Source organism: Pteropus alecto, unplaced genomic scaffold (assembly GCF_000325575.1).
Source record: "Pteropus alecto unplaced genomic scaffold, ASM32557v1 scaffold171, whole genome shotgun sequence".
NCBI classification, from domain to species: domain Eukaryota; kingdom Metazoa; phylum Chordata; class Mammalia; order Chiroptera; family Pteropodidae; genus Pteropus; species Pteropus alecto.
The window spans coordinates 917,321-938,360 of NW_006431925.1; the positions used below are offsets into that span (position 1 = coordinate 917,321).

General features: G+C 36.7%; 1 pseudogene; it reads right to left on the minus strand.

The window, feature by feature from the left end:
• Positions 1 to 2,193: 2,193 nt before the first annotated feature.
• On the minus strand, positions 2,194 to 2,312 carry LOC112475582 (annotated as a pseudogene).
• Between the last annotated feature and the right edge of the window lie 18,728 nt (positions 2,313 to 21,040).

Here is a 21,040-nt window from a genome sequence, read left to right on the forward strand (position 1 = left end):
AATGAGTGATGGCATTTCTTTTAATGAAAGGCAATAGAAGGGTTCATTTGACTCACAATTAAATTCTGTTCAGTCCAAAGGTATGAGCCTAAGTTTCACCTTGTCTTCTTTTCAAAAGCCTTATGTGCCGGTCTTCAGGAAATCTGACTCCCTGGCTACTCTAGTAAACAGATTTTTCCACCTCTGAATTTCAGTAGAACTTACTTTTTGCACTCATGATTCAATATGTGGCATATGTTATCTTATTGATTCAAGTCACATTTTGTGGATATGTGTTTTTCTCTAAGTGCTCAGCTCCTTGACAGAGACCACACTGTATGCCTATTTTTCACATTATCTAGCAAAGACCCTTTATTTAGTAGGTGCTAAGTGTGTTGTACTTGATGACGATAGTGATGAAAGTAAATGTAAACTATTATACACAATTCTTTAACAAATTATGCTGATATAATTCTCTCAGATGAAGAAATCCAGACTCACACAAGTTCAATGGCTTGAAATAGGCCCACAACTAGGAAGAAGCAATGACTCAGATCTTCAGATTCTGATTCCAGGGCTGTTTTTACTACATAAGGTCTCTGCTTTGTGTTAAATAATTAAGATGTTTTATCTCAAGTTGTTAGGTCTGATAAAATTTTTTCTGATAGGATTGAGATATCTTTGAACAAGTCACCAAGATATGTTGTATAATTTTCCTTCTCTTTTATGGTTTTTAAAAGGAAGATTAATATCTGCCTTTCAGGCATCGTCTAGGTGTTACTCTGCCAGAAGGAGAGGGATTAACTAAATGTTTCCAAATATCCCTTTTGGTTCTGTACTCTTCTAACTTGAAGCTATATTTTAATTAAAAAAACAAAAACCCAAAACTCTGAATTCTGTTTTTCCCTGTGCATTTTATAAATGATATGTACATATTAGCATCAATGAGTCAAAGTTGGAAGGTCAGGGAAGGCAGAAATCAAGTTGTTAGCCAGAAAAGTTTAGTCTACATGTGCCACTATTAATGGAATGAGAAAGAATAAAAATATACAATATTCATCTTCATGTTCGAGGCACAGGATTTTGAAACCACCCTGGCATATTCCAGATGTTAAACTCCAGTAAGTGGGAGTTTGTGGAGATCTCTGAGAACTTGAAAAAGTCTTGATTGTTCACCTTTATCGATCTCCAGTCCAAGTTGTGCTTTTCCCACCTTGAACTTTACTTCATTTTAAATTCTCAGCCCTCTTTCTATTTTTACTTATTTATTGTTATGCAGATTACAATGTCCAGTGTTCAGAAAGGATGAGATCAGCTAAACATTTCTTATTCTAGGCAGCAATCGAGGACTTTTCAAAAGCATGTGGAACCCCATTAACAGATAAAGAACACAGGACTGAAAGAACCGAAGGACAAATTATTTATTTCAGTACGTCTCGTATAAGCAACACATTACCAAAGGCAATAGGTATGAAAGATCAGATCAGCATCAGAAGTGCTAAATGATATTCATTTGCAATCTTCACCAAAATAATAAGATTTCATGGGAATATTTTTTTATTTTGAATGTCAGAGACAATTTGAATAATGTGATTTTTTTTTGACCCACAATCTAAGTCAAAGCCTTATCCTACAGATAATAGAGATGAGATGAATTAGAGGACTATAGCCAGATACAGAGAAAAAAAAAAGCAGAACCATTTAAATACTAATAGTTGAAACAGGCAGTTCAATGGAGATAAATGCAGAATAATGATGCTTTTGATGGGTCTTTATCACAGAAGGCCATGTTCTTCATAAATTATGAACCGTAAAAAAGGGAATTTTAGTGAAAGGACAAGTCTGTTTGTATCATCAATGAACGATGATAAATAGAAAGACAAAAACCAAATAGAAATGTATAGAATGATAACTGCTTGATATCTCTGTTAGCCAAGTCTCTACACTTTAAATACTAAAAAGCAAAAGATTATTTGGAATAGAAATCCTAAGGCTGCTCAAATGCTACAAGTACTTGCACTTTGAAAAATTGAGAGTGGTTTTTGTGGAAAATAAAATAATAGTCAGTCTAGCATGTACTGAAGTCAATTTCATTCTTTAAAATTTTTATTTATTTTTATTTTTTATTTATTTTAGGCGTGGCAACTCTTGATTGACCTCACAAATTTCAAGGACCTTATCAGCTTACAATCCCTTATTTTTAAACTTTTTTTGCACCTATAGCACCTGGTCTTCCTAGGTGGTCTCCCGTCCAAGTACTAACCAGGCCTGATCCTGCTTAGCTTCCGAGATCAGATGGGATCGGGCTTATTTAGGGTATCATGGCCATAGACCTGAAGTCAATTTCAAATGCAGATGTTTGGGGTATTTGCTTATGTCAAAGGGCATCTGAAATATATTTGAAGTGATATTCTTTAATGTAGATTGGTGTTCATTCTTTATATTAAAGATGTACCTCAATTTACATATAGACATGTTCTTGAATTTTTTATCAGTAATTACCACATTAAGAAATTAGCTAGTTGGGGTGGTTCCATAGAGTAGTGTCTAACACGTCTCCTTTACACGCAGAAGGTCCTGGATTCCAGCCCCAGTGGAGCCACTGTCCATATCTCGGGTGTGCCAGGCCCCGGGTATACATCCCTAGCACTTGGGAGGAGACGCCCCGCCTTCAGAGATCCAGTTCTTAAGGGGAGACGGCAACTGGGGGTGGAAGGGGGTGGGGGAGAGTTAAAAAAAAAAGTTAGCTGGTGTTTTTTTTTTTATATAAAAAAAGTAAGATGAATTTGAGGCTCTGATAAGTATATTTTCTAAAATTTAATATTTGGTTTCGTTTTCTATTGATTTTGTTTTGCAAAAAGCAGCCATAGAATGAATTTGAAATTTTCCTGTATATTTTTACTAATATACTTTAACAGATCTAAGTAACAACTCCTATGTATTAACATTAAGAACAATATTATTTGGAGAAATATTTAAAAAATAGGAATGTAAGGTGTCTTAGTAGAGTGGGCCATGATTTGAGAACCAAGAGCCCTAAGTCCTGCCTTAACAGGGCGACTCGGAAAGTTCTAGCTCTCTGTACCTCAGTGTCTTCAAACTTAAAATAAGGAGGCTGGAAAAATTTAACGCTAAATTGTTTTTGAAATGTATTACTCTACGTTTTATTGCTGGTGTACTTTTTGTAGCTTCTTTTCTTTATCAATACTTAATCTTACTTTTCAGATTGATTCCTACTTGTCTGCTAACATCAAAAGCAGTTGTCTTTTAAACCTGACAGGTGTGACAGATCTGAGAGAAGTATTCAGATCACCCAAAGGGCTTGTCCAACCCCCTCACCCTTTCTCATCTGCCTGTAGAACTTGGAATCACAACTGCCAGGGGGACATTAGTGTTAATGAGCCTCTTTATCTTCCCTCTGGTGTGCTGGGGTGGAAAAAGATTGAGGACCATTGGTTTAAGGCCTTCACAGACAATGTTCTCGGAGGACGGAAGTGCTTGTCAGACAAATGTGTGAAGGAAAGCATCCCTTTAGGGAGATATTGTCTTCTGTGCGTCACTTTTACTTCCCACGTGGACTCCCACAGCGAGTCTGTGGACCAACTACCAACAGCCTATTTTTTTTTTTTTAATGGTCTGATTTAAAATTCCGTGTTATTGACATTGATCCTTTCTTTTTCACTCCACATTTTATGTCCTTTCAGTTTCTAAGCTGCCTTGAGGATTGCATATGTCATAATTCTTTTGTTGAAAGCAACAGAAATGGGCTCTGGCTAACTAACTTTAACAAAAGGAGATTTATTGGATAGATATAGTGAGCTCAGAGAATATATAGGAGCCTGAAGACCTTGGCTTGGGAATGGATGGGAACCAAGGTAGTGTAGAAACAGTGGAACAGGAACCACAATAACGGACTCGAGCAAGGAGACTGATCTGGAGGCTGGCTCAGATAAAAGAGAACTCCAAACGTTTGTTTCGTCTCTTTATCATGTTCCAGAGAGTGAACATCCTTTTGGCCTAGATTGGCTCATATAACCACCTTTTGAGGAGGGGAGAGAAGTTCTCCCAATACTCATTGGGAACAAGATAATTCCAATGAAGGATCCTGGGATTCTGTCAGCAAAGGCATTGGGGTCCTGGGCAGATATTAAAAGGACAAATATTCATATATATTCATATGAGCATCTTTCTCCCAGTTATGGCAGAGCTGTTTCTAAAAATAGGCACCTATTTCTTACCTTCTGTTGACAGATTGAAATGATTTTTCTACTTGCCACTTCTTTCTTAAAGCGTAAATCATCTTCATTTATGATCCTAACTTCATCCTGATAGCTGTTTTTCTTACAAAAGTACAGGTGTACCCCTATGAGAAAACCATTATGTAACTGTTTAAAATCTATTGTCTATTTGTAGTTAAAAGAGGTTTAAAATTTTCAAAAGTTAAACAGGGCAAACTTCCTTTCAAAATAGGAATTATTTGATAGAATAGCACTTCTTATCACCCCTACGGATATTGTCACATAAACTAATATATAAGATAGTGTTGTAAGTATCATAAAGGAACATGGCATGTCAGAAACATTGAGTGGGATTGCTGTGATATTTACAGATGGGCTCATACATTACCCCATGTGTAATACTTTCACAAAGTGATGGTGTTTTTCTCCTGTTTTCTGATCTCCCTTTGGAAGAAATAGTCTGGCGTCTTTTTCCTACATCGCCTTTGTTAATCTATTGAACTTTAATGGTATTTTTTCTCCTACTACTGCAAACAACCTCCACTGGATTTAGCTATTTTTAAAGGGCTTCTGTGTTTCTTCTGGCACTCTATTACTTTCTTTGGTCGTCTAGTCCTTTTTCTCACCTTACAGACACCTTCTTTTGTAAAGACCCATCCAGATTGTACTCAGCACAAATCCAGTCACATAGAAAACCCTGTACAAGTGAAATCTGACCACCAATTTCTTTCAGGATTCTGGATTAGCCTTAAGATTGGAATTTGCTAACCATTGACATGAGTCTGATGAAAATGGGAAGTGACATGAGTTGCATCCAGTACTGGGTTCTTCAGGAATTGATTATACAGCTCGTGGGGTTTCTGGGCCTTTTGTTTCCATCCTTTAACCATTTCCATTCATCAGACTCTTCTTTAGAGATGGAAAGTGAAGGTGAGATGAAATTCAGCCTGGTCCATTTTGTTCTTTAGCTGCAGCTCTGGTTAGAGAGAAAAAAGAGGGTTTGTTGAAGAGAGAAGATGATAAATAAAAATTATTGGCTAAATTTAAAGTGGAGGATCAGCTTTGGAAGTTGCTGATTTATGCAATCCATGCTCCCATTTGCATAGATAATTGAGTTAGCTTTATATGAGTTTAGAGTTCCCTCACTCATAGATAGATATTTTATTCATGGGTTATTGCCCTTAAAAATACTTAACCATAAAGGAAGTCCTCTAAAAGGAATTCAACCTCTGAAATGAGGTTTACAATGATTGCACTGAAAATCTGAGAGGCACAACTTGCCTTCTTCAGTTTAATGATGATGTCGTTGCCTTGGTCACAATCTCTCTTTTGTTCATTTAAATGACATAGGAACGTAAACACTATTTGCCATAGTGGTTTGCGCATTAATAAGCAAACATAAAACCAAATTACAAGGCTGTACTCTTCTTCAAGCTGTTAGCAGTTAGCTCACTCTAATGTTTTTCCATGGCAGTGACAGATGCTCTGATACCTATATAACCTCTAGAATAGGAGTTTAATGAATGTAGTATTTATATAACTTTGGAAGCTTTGAAATCAGTGAAATTCATTTCTATGATTCCTTAGAGTGAGAAATTAGCATTTCTGCAAAGACAATAATTTCCTAACATTTTACCTCATATCTTATGTAAAATCTCAGGAAAGCCTAAAACTGTCATGGTGGGGGGTGGGGGAGACAGGGAGGGAGTAGAGGTAGAGAGAGAGGGAGGGAGGGAAAGGAGGAAGGGAGGGAGAAAAGGAGGGAGGAAGAGAGAGGGAGAGAGAGAGGTAAAGAGGTAAAAGAACAAAATAAAACACTTGATGAACCACAACACTGCACCATCTGATGACGGGGAAACAGTTCAGCCTCTGGGTGCTTTCAGTCTCCCACTCTATCACTGCTTTGTTTATCAAACAAACAAACAAAAAACACCTGTTAAGGTGGAAGCCCTGCTGAGAGTTTTCACAAAGTTCTGGGATTCAAATAATGTAACACTGTGAGCAGCAACTGTCCGGGCACAATATTATCATAACAGCCAGACCTCCTGAGCTTTTCCCAATCACCTGGATTTTACTTCCCAAAGGGAAAATGACTTTAAAGACTAAACCTTTTGCCTGAGTTTTTTGAAGATTTTGCAACTCGAAGCTACAGATTCTCCCAGCTTGTTTTCAACGTGCACAATATCACCAGAAAATGAGCTGAGTCCCCTTAGGAACCCAGGAGGACTTGGGAGCAGCAACTTCAAGCCTGCAGTGGTCTTTTCACACAGAGCTGCACACTGGTCTCTGTCATTTTAGACACCCAGAAGAGGAAGGCTAGGGTTCCATTTTTTTTTTCTAGTTTTTACTTTGACATTTTAAAAACAGGGTCTTATCTTCCAAAGTCCATTTTGAAAGTCGAACAGATTAAAAAGAGTTTAAAAACAGTGCTAGCCCAAATCCGATTGAAACTTTTAATTAGTCTGATGTTATTTTTAGACTCTCTCAAAGCTCCATAATTGAGCTCTTTGCAGTTATACAAACAAATAGAAACCTTGTAAGATCTTGAAATTCATGATAGTTTACTAATGAAGTCAGCTTGGAAAACTCTTCATTGAATATTGTAATTTGATTGCCATCTTATTCTGATTGGACCCTGGTTTTGCATTTAAATGAGTATATATTATTTGAAATGCAAAACAGCATGTTATCTGGGGTATTTTGCAAGAACAGACAAGATTAAAAAACATCTAATGTTCCATTTTATAAAAACATTACAAAATGGAAGTGCAGAGCTGACTTTTAAAATTTATTAGTAACAGCTTACAATAATTGGACATTAATTAATCCTAAATTACAAGACATTTCTATGGAAATGCATATTACATCCTTCCCATCATACTCAGCAGATTCATTTGTATTATCATTTCTGTTTGGGATACCGAAGACACTAAAAACAACTTCTTACTAAAGCAGTCATTGCTACAGAATTGACTGTTACTCATGTGAGTTTAACACAATACATCACCAATTACTGATTCTGCAACAACTGACCTTGAGTATCCAATTAAAAAACAAAAAAGCTGCAGTAGTACTAAGGCGAAGCTGAATTCGTGAATTAGAGTCTGTGTCGGCTTGTTCCAAGCTTTGATTTTTGTCAGCCTTTGTGTTTTTAGATGGCTTGGAAGGATTTTTCTGATTCTATAACCCTTATTATTATTTCTCAACTGTGGTTTTTGTGCCTTACATAGAAAATTGTTTTCAATCGCATCACCCAAAAAAGAAGATTTCTGTTTGAAAGGAGCGTGGAGGTCTCTGGCAGCCATCTCTGTATTTGATTGTTTGGCTGTCTGAAGTTTCCATTACATCTATTCTCAGACACATATAGTTACTCATAATCTTCTATGCTGGATTTTTTTTCTCCCTTCAGGAATTTTCTGACAAAAGATTGTCAAAACAGGGCCTTAGATTTATAAATATATTATCCAGGTCTTTGGAATAATTTTTAATTATTTAGCTATCACATAAAGTGACTTGTAATCTGGGAATGATACTTCATGTGGGATTTAGACTATGACACAAAGATGTTCTTCCATGTCTTTCACATTTCTGACCCAATATCCAGAACAAGTCTTATGTGTTGGAAAAACAGGGTTTCTTGTGGTCTCTAGGAGTAAGGATGATGGCAGAGGCTGGCAGTGTCAATGTCTACAGCAGTGGAAGAGACAGCAGAGGAATGGCGTGACTCTGCACCCTCACTTCTTTCCAGGCCTGTGTGATCACAATCACCAGCATTCATTCAGCTTTGGTCCAGCCCTGATGGTTGGTTCTAAGTATTTCATAAAAGTGTTATATCATCTGTAAAGGGCACGCAAACACCATTGTCATATAATCCCTTTGGTGAATTCTGTCAAAGTAATTTTGATTTCTGAGATTCTAAGATTAGTGAGGGCTGCATTTAATCCTTTCTTCCAACCCAGTCCACAGATGCATGAAATACTAATTTTTTAAACTAGGAAAAGTCCATTTTTCTGAACTCAAATCAAGCTTAAACTCAAATCATGCTGGTTAAAAAAAAAAAGATACTTAAAAATTGAGAGCAAATTTTTGTCTGAATGGACATTCTAAAATAAGGATCACATAATGGGTCTGGACTGATTTTGGCTTGAGGGAAGTGCTATATAGGTCCATATGTTATGGATCTCGCTTTACATAAATGAGAGCTGCCAGCTTCCACGTGGCCCTATATTCCCAACCAACCGATTGATCTGAGGATTACTGTATTGCCCAAGTTCGTCCATCGAGGTCTTTCCTATTTTTTTTTTTTTTTTAATAGGAGCAGAAGGAAAGTCCTCTTATCCCTTTGGATAAAACAAGAATGTGTAAACCCAGATTTCCAGTTGCTATGGTTCAATCATCATGGATAAAGCAAAGAGAATATGATTGAAGTGAAAGAGGAGTATGAGCCAAGGTTAAGGAGTGGCGGTATTTGAGTTGATCATTTTGGTTGTCCCAGAGTCACTGTTTCTCTTCCCCAAGTTTAAATATTCTTGCCAATAAATCTCCCATTTCAGCCTAAGCTTGTTTGCATTGTATTTCTCTCACTTGCAACTAAGACTGATCCCCGCTATTACATAGAATTCATTCTCTTTTCTCTCCTCTCAGAAAGGGAGCGAATGGGAGGCTGGCCACAAGGAATGACTTTCCTCTGAACTAAAGTCCCATCCAGGGGCAGAGGCAGAAGATAAATGTGCTCAAGTATCATCTCACTTGTCATATGTCAAATACTGAACTACTTTTCTGATTTTACAGCTTCGGCTTCATTCCTGATTTCAATCTCTTACTGACTTGAAGTTTTCCAAAGAATACTCCTAGAACATCTTAGGCCCCTGAAGAGAGATTGAAATGTTTAAATTGAGTACTAGATGGCAACATGGCTAGTTAAATGTGTATCTTGTCCTCTGAAGAACACTTCAGGATTTGGGGGACTGATTGCACAAGGGGAGCAAAGGAAAGGGCAAAATCAAAATTGATTATGGGTCCATGTGATTGAGAGTGTGGGACAAGGAGAAGCCAAAAATGGGAGGTAGATAAGAGGTAATTGAAAAAGTGATAGAACCAAAATGTGATGGTATCATGAAAGTTATTGTTACAAATAATTTAAAAACAAAGTGACATATATAGTGCTGAAAATGCAAATGTTTAGGAGAGATAGAATTTAGAAAAAGTTTGGCTTTAGCAGTTGTGACATCATTGTTAACCTTCAAAAGAGCTGCTTTAGACATGAGAAGCAGATGAAAGCCGGACTAAAACAAACGACAAACAGAAGAGAAAAAAGAGAGACAGAGAGAAAGAAAAGGATCAAGAAAAAAGTCCTAGAGATTATGGGATAGGAAAGAACCAATAAAAAAATGGATCGATTAGATGACAAAGAAGGACAAAACAGAAAAATAAAGAGAAATAACAATGCAATTATATTTTGAAGAGGGAAATAGGAAATTGAGGGAGTTTGGATTGGGTTATCTAAATTTCATAGGTGGATTAGATCATCTAATAAGACTGAGAAGGTTGAGTATAGAGTGTTGGGGAAACTAAAAATTCTAGGATACTTTGGGGACATATACTGTAATAAAGTCAACAAGAGCTGACTGAATGTAATCATTACTATTTATATGTCTGTCAATGATCAGTTACTATTTTATAATATTTATTTACTTTAGAACTAATAAATATGTCTTCAAAACTTTTTATAGTAACAATTGACAGTCTGGGAATCTGGCAAAGATAGATGAGAGATAGTAAAATGCAAGAATTCACTAAAATAGCTGACCATGGAGTTCGGGTATGGTAATGAAGTATAAATGAAACAAGAATGTTGTCGGCTTGGATTTGACAAAGAGCTTGAGGTGCTACTGGAGCTCATCAACTATTTATGTCGCTACAAATAGGTTTTGAGCTTCTACAGTACCAAGTGGCATGCTTAGGAATTGGGGGAACAATGATGAATAAGATATGTTTTCACCATGGCAGTTCACAATTTAGTGAAAGAGACAGCTGTGTACAAAAGCAGAGAGGTTTTGTAGACATGAGGAAATGAGAGAAAAAAGAGGAGAAAAAAGAGAAGAAGAAAGGAAACGGTGGTCGTAGGGAAGAACCCAGAGTCAGATGTCTTGGGAAAAATAGCAGAAATGGTGAGAAGATTTTAGGTCTACACTATAACTGCATTCTCACTAATGGTATATGTACCAAAAAAAAGAGTTGGGGGCAGGGGTGGGAAGTGGAAGGGCTTGACTTAGAAACCAACATTCTCTTTTTATTAGTGGTGGTGTTTTGACCACAAAGGAATCGACTCCAAGTCATTTTTGGCATTCTCGTTTCTTCTACTCAAAACTCAATTCTGATCCAATGTCAATTCCTTAATCCATAAATCTGGCTTGACATTTCATGTGCTTCTAATAGATGGTGCTGGAAAAGCTGTTTCTGACTTAAGCTCCATAAAGGAAATGAGGAAAATGCAGAGAAAGCTTCAGGTTAATCTATAAAGCAATTTGAGGCCTATGCCAGAAAACTCTTTCTCACTTCATCTCAGTAGGTGATCAGAACTGTCACTTCTGTGTGACACATAGAAGTCTAAGTCCATTTTAGAAGTTTATAACACAATCAACTACATTTCTGTGTCTATAGAACATTATCTGAAATTTTTGGAAAGTAAAACAGTTAAACAAGTTACATGGCATCATATAGCTCTACTTGCTGCATTGTTTGAAGCACTTTGTTCAGTTTTAAAAGTTAAATTCAAGATCATCATTTTGGGTGTGGACAAAGTTTAAAGGTGAGCTAGGGTTGCAACCTTAAACATCCATGAGGGGCCAACAGTTGGTAGAAATGAATGAAGCAGGCCAAACATGAGAAGACAAGAGCAGAAGCTAGTTGATGAACACTGCCAGTCTCCGTGTCCAGGTGATGTTAGGGAGGGTGAAGAGCGCAGCAAACTGGATAAGTCTCCAGGCAGCTGCCATTCAGTATTAGCTTGTTGCTGCCAGGGGAAATGTCAGCCCAGTGTTGCCAGATCTTCCAGTTTTTTTTTCTAGAGATCCCAGAAAACTTGATTTCCATATGGAAACTACCGATTTTAAAAAATTGGTTCCTAATTTAAAAAAAGTAAACTACGGGCTGAAAAAAAAAATCTATCAGCCACATTAAACCTTTAAGTGGTCAGTTTGTGTTCTCTGCTTTAGAATTTATGCCTCACGTGGATGTTTAGATATTGTGTGGTTATGGCCTAAAACATTTGTGTACACTCAGGTTAGTTGAGGTTGCCTCAGATCGGTCTTGGGCAAGCTACATGGAAGGTAACTGGATGCAAAGGACAGTTGCTTTTTAAAAAAATGTTGCTTTGCATCTTTTCTATTTAAGAAAATATCTCAGTAATGTATGCATAGGCTCTTGAGATATATAGATCAATTATAGATATGGCTCTGCTCCAAACATGTAACAAAGACAGATAATTTCTGTATTTATTAGTCATCTAGAATCAGTATCTCTCTGGTATTGTTGTCTTGGTTTCCATTCCAAAAATTAGTGGCATCCTCAGATGCGCTACAAAGTTCAGTCCACTAATTTTCTTATCCTAAGAGTTCACTTACCTCTTGGCCTCTGGGAAATGGAAAAAACATGAACTCCTGAAGCTTGATCATACTTCAGGTTCTTCTAGTTCAGTGTCTTCATTTATTAGATAAATAGAATTAATGGGTGAAGAGTCTTAGCTGGTGGATTATCAGATGTCATTTCCACGGATGTTCGTATGTTATAAAATTAATGCTGCATGGCCTTCTAAAATCATATAATCCTTTGATACAGTAGCACTTGGACTAGAACTCAGTTCTGACTAAGACAGAGGCTTGTGGTCTCTCTATAGTACCCGTGGAACACCCACAGGCTGCTCAGCCTATTCTACCCATGGCTGCATATCAGTTGCAAATAACAGAAAAACGAAACTAAAAAGTATGTTAAAATTAAGAGGTGTTTGTTGGCTCTTTAATATGAAAATTGTAGAAGTATGTAGGCTTCAAGCATGATTTGATCAAGTCCTAGCTACATTTCCTCCATCATGATGCTAATCTTTATCACCATCATAACAAATACTTAAATTATGCTTATATATGCCAAGCACTGTTCTAAGTACTTCATAAATATTTACTTGTATAATTTTTACCACATTCCCATGAGATGAGTATTATTATTAACCCTATTTCTGTACATGAGAAAATTGAGGCACTGAGAATTTAAAGAACTGGCCCAAGTTTGCATTGCAGGACCAGGATATAAACTCAGGCTGCTGGCTCCAGAGCCCTTGCTCCTAACCTCTGTACAAATATTCAAATGGAACTGGTCTAGGACAGGGCCTAAGGATCAGTGATTTAAAAATTATTCCCCAGGTAGATTGTGACGTACACCCTAGGTTTGAAACCAATGCTGCTGCACCGTGGGTTAAGGGGTGGAATTGATGCAAAGAACACCATGTTGGAATTTCAACCTAAATTCCGCTCTGTGATGCTTACATCTCAATAGAAAAGAGAAGTAAACATCGTGATCCACTGATGGAAAAACTTTGGACTGGAACTCCTGAGCATTACTGAACACGACAACTGGCCCTGCAGGGTCCTTTTGCCTGAAGAAGCCAAATATTACAGTCACAGTGTGTTTGAAGTGTGTCCATTACCTGGGTATTATAATCTTTGTATGATAGCAGTCAGAGACTGATTATAATTAGAACAGAGAGAAGAAATTCCCGGGGACATGGTGCTTCATTGCCGATCCCCTGCCTCTAACTCTCGATGCAGAAATCTTTGCAAGAGTACTTTTCATGGATCTCAATGACAACAATTAAAGTTGAAGAGCATGAGAAGACACTTTAATCAGAAGTTAATTAAGAACAATGGGGGCATATGTATCATTGATTGTGTCTCAAGTACTCTGACTGATCCAAAAGATTATTTCATTAATATATAGATGTAAACAGACACCAACATTTTCTCAGCATAAAGCAACTGCACTTTGAAAGTTCCACCTCCAAATCTGGCTTTTACTTATTAGATGACAAATTAAAACGAGCAACATTTACTTACCTAGAGCAGACATCAGGAGCCGATTCCATGTCTTTGGGTAGGACAGCATCAGGTGTGAGAAATGAGGCAATGGGAGTCAAGTAACCAGGGTGTTATTCGTATTTAACTGTTAAGTGTTGCTCCATTATAAAATGAAACTAAAAATATACACGGCCCCAAACACAAAGGAATAAATGCTGTGAGGAATAGCAATAAAAAGAAACCAACAACCCCATTCCAAATCCCCCAAACCAAAGTAGCGATCATAGTATTACGTGTAGTTTTCACCTTTTGTTAGTTTTTGGCGCAGTACAAATACAATATGGTGCTTTTAGGGAGGCAGAAATTCTTCTCCTATGTTTGTCATATAATCACTACTTAAATCAAGCAATTAGTCCATTATATCTCCTACCAACACAGTTGGGTTCTGTTTTCCTCTAAATTAGCTTGAGATTTTTTAGTCCTCAGGAATCATGCTTGCTGATCAATGGTGCTTGCTTTGTGGCCTCACCCCAGGCCATGCACCCCGCCCCCAACGGGGCCCTACAGAGAATTTCATTCTGACCTTTACCTGCTGGTAACAGGTAAGAGAGATCCACATTACTTTAGGAGTGAATTTTGCATATGGAGAACTCCACCATATGACTTCCCAGAATTTGCTTCCAGTGTCTTCCCAACTGAGCACTGAAGTATATGTCAGGCAATCTGGCTTAAAATCTCAGCAATGCCAATATCTACCATTATAAGTTATTTAAAGTCCTCTGAGCTTCAGTTTTCTTGCTTCACAAAGTGAAATATAGGTGAGATGATCTTAGCATCTTCCAAAATCAAAGTTGTTTGAATGCTATGTATTTTTCCTTCTGGATTGTCTGTCTTCTCTTTAGTCTGTGACTGTCACACTCATTTTGGTTCCCATGTTTTTCCAGGTTCTTTTTGCTCCAGTAGTAACTTTTCTTATGCTCCTTGACATATTAATATTCTACCCGTCCTTTAAAGTTCTTCTCAAATCCCAATTTCTTCAACAACCTTTTCCAATGCATGTGTGGATTGTCATGGCAGGTGGGGATGGGTATTTGTTGGGCCATATACCAGAGATGCAAAGATGAATCAGACTTGGTTCGGTCTTCTGTCCTTCATAGAATTTCAAAGCTACTTGAATGATAATAGCTAATATTTTTTTTGAGATGATAGTATCTTCACTTTTCAATTGAGAAAACAAACTCAGAAGTTAAATGAATTGTCCAAAGCCATATTACTAGCAAATAGCAGAATCCAGGACTATTAAAATACAAAAACCTTTCTTCACTGTCATGCTACACAGATTGTGGGCAAAGTGCCCACAATTCCCATTCCTGTGACATGACCAACATTAGTCCCCAAATTATTTCCTTCTGAGCCTGGCAAAGTCACATAATCACTGGCTACACAGTTTACCAGGCATCTGTTTCTAGACGATAGGCACTTAAGATGAAACTTTCAGTATTTGCTATCTTCGCTAATGTCTTTTCCAGAACATCAAGAATCATTGATTGAATAATTTATTGGGATTTACTCATATATTACATTTCATTGTTTTTCTATTACTTTAATAAAATACATCTTGTCTTTCAACTATCTTCAACTTCCACGTGGACAGGGACAAAATTTCTTTTATAAAGTCTATTTTATGTAACATTATTGACACAATTGTGAGTATTCAGTAATCATTGTGCAGGAAGGCACAGTGAAGACAGTAACTGAATGAATGAATGAATGAATCAATTAATCAATCAATGACACAATTGTGAGTGTTCAGTAAGCATTGTGCAGGAAGGCACAGTGAAGAGGGTAACTGAATGAATGAATGAATGAATCAATCAATCAATGCACTCATGCTCTTTTCATAGTATCAGTAAGTAGCGCCTGAAAGTTTTCTGTATGTTACCCAGGTCTCTAACTTCTGGGTTGGAGAATCATTATATTTTTTAGTTCTCTGAGCATCGTAAAAGTGTGGAGGGATATGTTTTCAGGATTTATAGAGGGAAGAGAAAGAAGACTGACTTCTAATCAGTTAGATGTCAAAAATAAATGAAAACTGATGCTTGGCATTAAACAACACTAGAAAAGACTACAACGACATAAGAAGAGAAAGATTTTCCTGACACAACTTCTGCCCTACAGCAGCCTGGATTAAATTTCCCTTCCAGTTACTCCCATGCTCTCCAGTGAATACTGAGCATCTACATTGCCTTGTTTATCTTTGCATTCAGGAGTATCTGACACATAAAACTCTTCAATTAATATTTGTTGCACAAATGGTTATATATTGTTGTAACTTCAAGGGCTTTGGGTCTGGGCTGGGATAATAGGACTCCCACTAGATTATTAATGTTGTAAATCTCCTAATAATAAAAAAGCACTTTTTTTCTACAGTGAGAAATAAAAGGTAAAATAAAAGGGTTTCTGTCAGGGGTAATAGTTTGTGGGGACACAATTACACAAATGTATAAATGACTCAAACTCTCTCTAGAAATGAGTATGCCAAAAAAGACAAAAGAATATAGGGGGTACTTGAAATGTGGAATGAGGTACTCCGGAAGTAGGGGTATTTATTGAATTAGTGTGGTGGAGACCCTGAAAATATAATGGCTAACAGTTATGAAGCTTTTACTATATGCCAGCATTATTCTAAGCAATATTTCATAGATTACATTTCCATAGCTTTATGGATTAAGTAATATTATAATCCCCACTTTATATGTGATGAGCTTGAAGCATGACAGATTAAACAATCTACCCAAACTCACAAAGCCAGGAAGTCTGAGTAAGGTTTCAAATCCAAGTAGCCTACCTCCTGTCCATGTCCTTGACCTCTGAGCATTCCTCCTTCTGTAGAAGATGAGCTTTTGCCTGCTTCAGTGTTCTGCCCAGAGCCAGCCCTAAAATGATTCTATCTGATAAATTCAAGGTTTCTATTTCTAACATAACATAAAGGCAAGATCTGTTTTACAATTGTTCTTTACAGTAGTTCCTAATTATTTCATTTGTATTTACTTGAAATGCCTAGGGGATCCAATAAAGGTATTTCAATACATGTGCACAATCCTAAGGAATCAATAGATCGAATGAAAATGAAGTGAGATATAAGCAAGCTTTCTGTATTGAAATCATATCTTTCACTGGAGACTACTATTCTGCTTCTTTGGGAAAACAAGCAGCCACATGCTTCTGTGTGTTTAAGAAAGCAGAAGTTCCAGCCTAGAAAGCTGTTCTAATCAATTAGTAGCTTCAAGCCATATTACTGAACTTTGTGTTACAAGCTATGGTGGATGCAATGCTGACACACCAGAGTGTTCATCTGATGATCCCAGTCTCCTTAGAGTATAATAGTTTCTCTCAACCTTTACCATCTTAAGTGCCACTAAGAGATTGAATCATTGCAGGGAGACCGAATGGAATGCATGCAATGGGTTATATAATGTGGTAGTTGTTTTTGTTATGTAATAATAATGTAACAATCATTCCAAATTAAAAAAAAAATTCTTGGTGTCACCCTGATAAGCATATTTATGTTGGAGCATCTACGTGGTCTGGGCTTACTACAGAACAAGCAGAGAAGGCTACAGTGTATGGGGCCTGTCTATGGAATACTATTTAAGGTATTATCACCCTACTACAAGTAACTCTCTCCTCCCAAGATATATGCATTTATTCTGTCAGTGAATATTCACTGAGTGCTTGCTATTGGCCAGACATTTGTAGTAAAGATGTCGAGTCGTTCTTGAGCTAGTACATAATTGTAATAAGATATGATGATAGCCATAGCAGCAGATGCAGTCTGTCCCAGGAACTCAACATGGCATACAAGATCTTTATCTTCTAGGTGCAGCTAGCTTCATCTTCTTCCCCTTTTCCCAATTCAACCTTGTTCTAGCCACATTGGAATCCTAGAGGTGCTATGAAAGGCCACCGTTTTTCACAGTACCATGATTTCTACAGTGATTTCTTCTGATTTAAATGACAGTCCCCATTTTTTTCTTCCTGGTAAACTCTTACCCATTCTTTAAGCTCTAGTTCAATGAAATGTAACCTTCTTTTCGAAACCTATCCTGAATTCTCCACCTTTTTCTTCTTCCTCCATCCATCAGTCAACCTTTTCTTCTCTAAATCCTGAAGTTGTTTGTTTGTACTTCTCTTATGGCATAGGTTGTATTATATCATATTATATTAAAGCAACTTGTAGACATTTTGTGTTTCATTCTTACTGCTTTGTAAACTTTTTAGAGCAGAGATCGTATATTTCTTCCTCTCTAGCACTTATTGGAAATTGCATATTGTTAAAAATGCTCTCTGATTAACAGCTGCATTCATGGAAAAATAAATACCATTTGCTTGGGAGCTATTGTGAAATTTACATATTTTACCTCATTTAATTTTCAAAATAATCCTGCAAGATAAATATTATCATTATCATTTTACAAATGAGGAAACTAAAGTTTTGCTGGGTTAAATGAGTTGCTCAAATCCATACAGCTCGGAAATGGTGAACTTTTTGTCTGATTTCAATGGTCATCTTCTATTTTACCATTCTGCAAAGAATAAATGAGAATGGTTGTGTAGTTGCAAGAATGGTCTCTTCATTTTATGTCCTTGCTGGTCAAAATGTGATTGACAGATTCGCAGCATTGACATCACATGGAAGCTTGTAAGAAATATAAAATCTTAGGCCCCACTTTACACTTATGAAATTATAATTTGCATTATTAACACTATCCTTAGATTATTTTTATGAACATTAAAGTTTAAGAAACATTGATTATTTTCACAGTTTTTCATAGGTTTATCATGGTTCCCAGCCTTTTCAAAACTTCCCAATCAATACAGTTCATCTTAGACACATAGAAAATTGATGCTCATTGTGACATGCAACCAGTAAGCAGATGAAAGCCTGCAGTTACACATTTGGGCATATGCTAGAAGAGTTGTGAAACTTTTAGTAACTTAATAACATCCTTTTCTTGGTTCTCCACCTCCCTTAATCATTCTTTGAGGAAAAGGGGCTGGTTAAAGCTTTAACTTACTCACAAATGTGAAAATATTTTGAGTGCTTCTCATTAGGATTATTTGATTGTGAGGAATAAAGTACTAAAGTTAAGTAGAGAGAAGGGCTGCTTAAGAATACATGTGCATGTAGAGTGGTTTCATTGGTGGGCTCTCACAGATATCTAAGTATATTGCTGGCAGTAGGATTGGCCCTTGTGGAGATGCTTCTGAACTCAAGGTCCTCTAAGGATGTCAGCAGCAGGAGTTTTGGGGTCTTCTGGTGATCTACCATTAATGAAGTACAGCTACCCCATCTCTCTGTCTCTGCCACCATTACCACCATTGTCTGTTCCTCTCTGTCATTTCCTCTTGACTGGAAGAAAGAAAAAAAAAAAATTATCCTCTTCCTATTCAAGTTCTAAAGGCTGAGAACTTGAACGGCCAATCTCATATACTCAAGGGGTCTACATGTTTCCAGATTAATGAATAGTAAATTAGTATATGGAAAAAGTTCCTTGGTCAAATGTCTAGCTCCAGTTCCATTATTCACAGCTTGGGGCATAGAATTATTTCTTTTATAAATAATCTTTGAACTTCTGCAGAGACTTTACAATGCCAGTTTTCCTGAGAAAGGGGTATGAATAGATGGTTCTATAAAACAGGTCTAGGGCAAAATAGAAAGAAATAAGTTAAATTTTTCCAGCTTGGTGTTGAAAATCTAGCTAGCTTTAATATATTGAGTAGATGTGACTAATTGCTAAATTCTGTATTCTTCTGCAAGACACAGTATTACAGTAAGAGTTAATTTTTAATTAGATAGTTATTCAGCACCTACTACTGGTCAGACATTTTGTAATTTGGGAATGATAGGGATGCAAAGAATATAGCTGATGCTTTCAGGGTGGTTATAATTTAGTGGTCACAGCTATGTAAGAAAGTGCTCCCCCAGTTTATGTCAGCTAAAAGCCTAAGTGCATATTGCCCGTGAACCTAAGATATGGCTTTTGTTTATTTGTGTGTATTCTCTCCTTGTTCAGTTTCTTTCAGAATTTCTATGTGCGTAAATTAACATTAATTTGGGGCTACATTAATTATCTTCACTTATCTGAACAATATGGAAAAAAGCAGGGATACATAAACCTAGCTTTTGTATGACTTACTTAAAAAATTGAAAGACTAAGAGTTGAACCTCAATTGCTTGATAATATTGTAGGGTCTGTCATAAGTACTAGGTCTAGGAGAGACATAAAACATTTTAAAATGAGAGCACTGTGTTCTATCAGATCTCTGGAAGTGTTCATTCTAAGTACAGTTTGAAGAATGATTTTACTTGTGATTAGTATTGGGATGTCTTATTCTGACAGACACGGTCCGAAGACAATTTTATAACTCAGTGAATTTAGAGATATGGGATCATTGTGCATCATGGAACTCAGTTCCTACCCTGCCCAAAGCATCAGGTGTCAAAGGGTTATCACCCACTCGTGGTGGTGATTCTCTCTATTTCTAAGATGAGTGACTTAAATGGGGCTGTTCTTCTACTCATTCAAAAGCTATTTTCTAGCATGGCTAGAACTTGGTGAAGGTTGAACCATAGTGAATATTAATGATCATGATGGTGATTATACCATTATTATCATTGGATTATTATGCTGCATACTTTTTCATGGAAGGTATTAAAAACACTCCAAAAAAAAAACTGATTATACCATTATTATCATCGGATTATTATGCTGCATACTTTTTCATGAAAGGTATTAAAAACACTCCAAAAAAAAAAAAAAAGAGCAAGTAGGAGAATTGGTTAGTGGGTGGGAGGAAATGCCTAGAAAGACCTTTTCTAAGATTCTTCTAGGTGTCCTCTATCTTGGAGGAGAACTGAGCATATACTAAATATTTAGCAAGGAGTTGTTCTTATTTTTGCTTTCTTTTTCATCCAGTTGATAAGGAACAATTACCAGCACACAATATTCTCCATAGAGCTTTGGAGAGAACATAAGGAAAGTACCAGAGTCAACTCTTGACTTTTTTTCTGAACGTCGGAATTGTTTTTTTATTTTTTTCCTTCTTTCTGGTGAGTGGCTTTGTAAGTAAGAATATTTTGGACCTCATAGCCCCTCAGCAGTCATGAGAAATTCATGTACTCAGTAGCTAGTTTTTAGTTTGTTCTTCCTTTCAAAGAAATTTTATGTAATATTTCTGTTCCTATATCAGCAGTAGCTGGAGTATCAAATTTGCCCACTATGCTTACTACTTTCTGGGTCCAGTATAAATGGCAATTCATTTTCGCAGATGGGACTCAGTTAATGAAAGCGTCTTTGAGAATTGGACCTAATAGAACTAACTTAGACTTCATAGAGACACTGGAGCAAGCAGCATTGGTACAAAATAAATATTTTGTTTAGTTTGTTTTTATCAGGTAGGTTACTTTGATTCACACTTCAGCATGTTTCTTTCTTAAATGAATATTCCTTCTTGAACCCATCTCGCTTATGTTACTCTCTATATCATATGTCATGAAATGTAAAAACAACTAAGCAATAAACTTCTAAAATGGCCACCAAATCAGCAGTGGATTTTGGAAGTTCCAAAGAATAACAGTGGAGACTTTTGCAACTGTCCATAATCTCCTTCAGGCCATCCATTGTTATCCCCTTGTGGACATACAGTCTTACACTCTCGATAAAAACACTAGGATTGTAATTTCTCCGCTAT